Here is a 4,431-nt window from a genome sequence, read left to right on the forward strand (position 1 = left end):
GCAATTCCATGTCTGTGTGAATTTCCTGTACATATGTCTATTAAATTTGATTTCCTCTTGTTAATCTGCCTCATGTCAATTTTATTCTAAATCCAGTTAGAAGAACCACAGGACAGGGGGAAGTCTTCATCCCCCAAAATCACAATGTCCGGTGTCCCTTCCCTTGGTTATGGAACATAGTTGTCTTTTGCCTATAGATCCTCTTCTCTGATAATTTCACATATCCTATTGAATTATGTTTGAATGCTTTCCCCTGAGATTTAAATTCCTCTACAATTTAACTACAATCTAACTTTCCTCTTAGAATGCTTATTTTTTATTTTTATTTTTTATACTCTAAACCAGTGGGTCTCAAAACCTGCTGCACACTGGGATCTTTAAACAATACTAATGCCTAGCTCATCTCTCAGATGTATGAATTGGTATGAATGCAAACCTAGGCACTGGGAATTTTAAAGGCTTCTCAGATGACTCTAATATTCAGTAAAATTTGAGAACCACTGTTTTAAATTAAAGATAAATACAGCTCTTAAGATTTTCAGTATTTTCTCAACATCTTGTCTTCATCTATTTTTGGTTTATATTGTTTCTAAAAATGCTTTTCCACCCTCATTTCCACTTTGCCAAATCTTACCTTTCTTTAAGGTCCACTGGAAATAGTATTTTATGTATTAATTGTGTTCTAGTTTCTTCCTTAAACAGGTCTGACTAATTTTGAGGCATTAACATGTTATTAGTAAATCTTTTATGGACTTTTCTTCCATAAGATAAATTTAAATTCTTTGTTGTCCACTATATATCCCACGGTCTAGCACAATACATGAAATCATCTATGGGAATCTCAGGAAAATCCTTGCTGAATGACTGACCTACTAACTACTTAACTAAGCCAACTGAAGAATGGCAGATGAGCTCAAATGTCCTTTTTAAGGGCCTACTTTGTGAGGGAAATATCTACCTCTAATTTCTTAATATGCTTATCAAATCCTGGAGACTACCTTTTACATATGTGTTTCTAGACAATTAACCACTTTTGGATGGATAATTAAAAGAAGTGTGAATGGCTTTAAACTTAATTATTCTAATTTTTTTAAATAATAGATTCATTTGAAGTTGACCAAGTTACAATCTGTCCAGACTTCAGTTTACTGTTTTTGAATAGAAAGACTGTGATAGAAGACTTCTGTTTTCTACTTTCTAAATAATCATGGGGTGCCTGAGTGGCTCAGTCAGTTAATCATCTGACTTTGGTTCAGGTCATGATCTCAAGGTCCTTGAGTTCCAACCCGACATTAGGCTCTGTGCTGACAGCTCAGGGCCTGGAGCCTGCTTTGGATTCTGTCTCCCTCTCTCTCCAACTCTCCCCCATTCACGCTCTGTTCTCTCTGTCTCTCAAAAATGAATAAATGTCTGGGGCGCCTGGGTGGCGCAGTCGGTTAAGCGTCCGACTTCAGCCAGGTCACGATCTCGCGGTCCGTGAGTTCGAGCCCCGCGTCAGGCTCTGGGCTGATGGCTCGGAGCCTGGAGCCTGTTTCCGATTCTGTGTCTCCTTCTCTCTCTGCCCCTCCCCCGTTCATGCTCTGTCTCTCTCTGTCCCAAAAAAAATAAATAAAAAACGTTGAAAAAAAAAATTTAAAAATGAATAAATGTTAAAATATTTTAAATAATCTGTTCTATTAACTTAAGATTCTATAGGTATCATTTATTGAACACTGTGTGCCAACTATTGAGATAAGTTTGTCAATGTTATTGTTCACTTAATTCTCACAAAGAGTGGCTATAGTGCACAAGGCTAAGGGCATGAAATTGGGATCCAGACTATTAGGTACAAATCCAAGTCTCATCAGTCAATTAATCATGGTCACCAACAAATTAATCTCTCTAACTCTCATTCACTAACTATAAAATTAAGATAATAATACAACTCATTGAAATGTGTTATTGTAGGAATTAAAAGGAAGATGCTTAGACAGGGTCTGGTACTGAATAAATGCTTGCAATTTTGAGCTATTAATTTAGTCGTTGTCAGTTAATACTGATTATCTGATAAAAAATGGTAATTAGAAAGTGAATATTTCTCAGGTTCTCAGAACTTTAAATGGAATAGTCTAAATTCAAACAAAATTAGGAAAGTTTAGAATCCTAAACTAGATTTTTATGCTTCCCTAATTTTGAAATAAAGAACACTGAATCTAATTAATTTTCCCATACCAACATCTAGTACAGTGTCATATATAGGAAGTAACATCAGTGGAAAATCAAAGATAAAAGAGATTGATTTTCTCACAGTAATAAACAGGGAGATATATGAGACAATGTTTTGTAATACACACAAGATTTACTGAAATGATGTTTAGTTATCCTGTAATTCCCAAAACCCTTCAGAAAAGACTAAGTGAGAAGTGAGAAAGCTCAAGCTTCAAGTCAATGATACAAAGAGGCCAAATGTGTATCCATATAAACGTAAAACTCACTTGGGGATTTGTAATTTCTCATCAGAAATCATCATGTCCCATGGGAACTTTTCTGGACTATCTTTGTACACAGTACTAAGACAGGGAGAAATTCAGTGTTGCGAGTTTGCCATGGTTGATAAAAACGTTTCCACTATGAAAAAAAGAGAATATTTTAGGTTTATAATTGGTAAGTAAAGTGAAAAAAATCAAGAGTAGAACCCTGTACATGGACTGGGCATACACAAATAATAATTTCTGGTACAAAAATTAATCCAAATATTGGGTAGGGAATTGGAAAAATACAGCATGGATAAGCTTTATTGAGAAATTGAAAGCACCAGTTAAAAGAATCTAATCCTGTCTATAAATTACCACAAAACTTCCCATCTGTCACCCTATCTCTACAAGTGTCAGTCACAGGTTTTTGTTGTTGTTGTTGCTGTTGTTGTTTGGTTTTTTCTTTGTTTGTTTGTTTTTCAAAAATTGTACTTTTAGGAACACCTGACTGGCTTAGTTGGTAGAGCATGTGACTCTTGATCTCGGAGTTGTGAGTTTGAGCCCCACATTGGGCATAGAGATTACTTCCTAATATTGGACTGTTACCATAACTCTACATACTGGCCTCCTGTTTTCTAAAGCTATATTGCTTGATACTCTTCAGAAAGAAATTTGGATCCATTCCATGATTAAAACTATTACAAAGCTATTAAGTCCCCAAAACAGGTTTACAATGGAAATCTTGACATAACATTAGCTGTAAGTGACACTAAAATAAAAAGTGTCTTTGCTCCAGTTCTGAATCTACTCAGGTATAAAATATCTGTCTTAGCTGGGTGTGCAGTCACACAAAACAGCTTAGTAAATTGTAAAGAATGTTCTGGCACTATTGCTTGTGCAAGTGCAGCATTTATTCAGGATTATACATATTTAAATTTGAGATTAACTTGCTGATTCTGTGTTAACATTTATAAGACAAGCTTTTGAAATACAGTTAACGTTTAATTTCCATTTCTACTGTAACAGTCAAAGCTTATTATAACTAAGGAAAGGATATGTAGTAATACATAATCCCCTTTAAAAAATTGTGAATCATATCTACTCAAGTACAGAGCCCATCTCTGTAAGATGATTGCAAGATCCTATAAGCAGGATTTGTCGACTGTCATGTAACATTTTGAAACTCAGTAATTGTGTCCCCTGCAAACCCCAAGAAGTGTGTAGAACAAAGAGTGCATGTCTTCTTAGGAGCATACTTCAGAACACATATCAGTTCTTACCTTATCACATCCATACAATTTACACAAAATTGTTAATTTCTAAAGAATTACATGAGCATAAGAGTGATATGACTTTGATAATTACCCAGTATTCCCAGTGTTTCCACACATGACTAAAATGTAAAATAAGTAAGTACAATTCTCAGTAAAGAATGCTCAACTTTAACACAACTTAAGCCAAATTTTATTTCAGGAATTTCCTGTTTTCTGTCTTAGGATTTATCTGATATATGTTCTGCTGGTACTTGCATTATGGAGATATAACCCTTCATTTATTAAGTCTCTAAGACAATGATCAGAGTGCTTCAGTTACTATTTTATAAATTTTTGGATATTCTCATACATGTGTAAATATCATCTAAACTAGAAAATGGCATATAAATTCAAAGAATTATTAAAATAATTTACAGTCATTCTCCTTATGATAAATGGAAGGTTAAAGGTCAACCATGAGTAATATACATTTCTTTGGGCCATGATTAGTAAGCATTCTATTATGAGAAGATTTCTTTTTGCATATATAGAGTTCACTTTCCCCACCACTTTTTCATGTTTTCACTTCCCTCCTAATACAGTTTAGAATCCATGGTATATTACTAAAATTAATTTTATGTAAATCCTTTACTCCCCACCCCTTCTCTGTTCATTGTAGTAGTCTTCTTTATATGAAATTCCAACTGTTGTTAAATAATTCCCAG

Source organism: Neofelis nebulosa, chromosome 10 (assembly GCF_028018385.1).
Source record: "Neofelis nebulosa isolate mNeoNeb1 chromosome 10, mNeoNeb1.pri, whole genome shotgun sequence".
Lineage (NCBI taxonomy): Eukaryota > Metazoa > Chordata > Mammalia > Carnivora > Felidae > Neofelis > Neofelis nebulosa.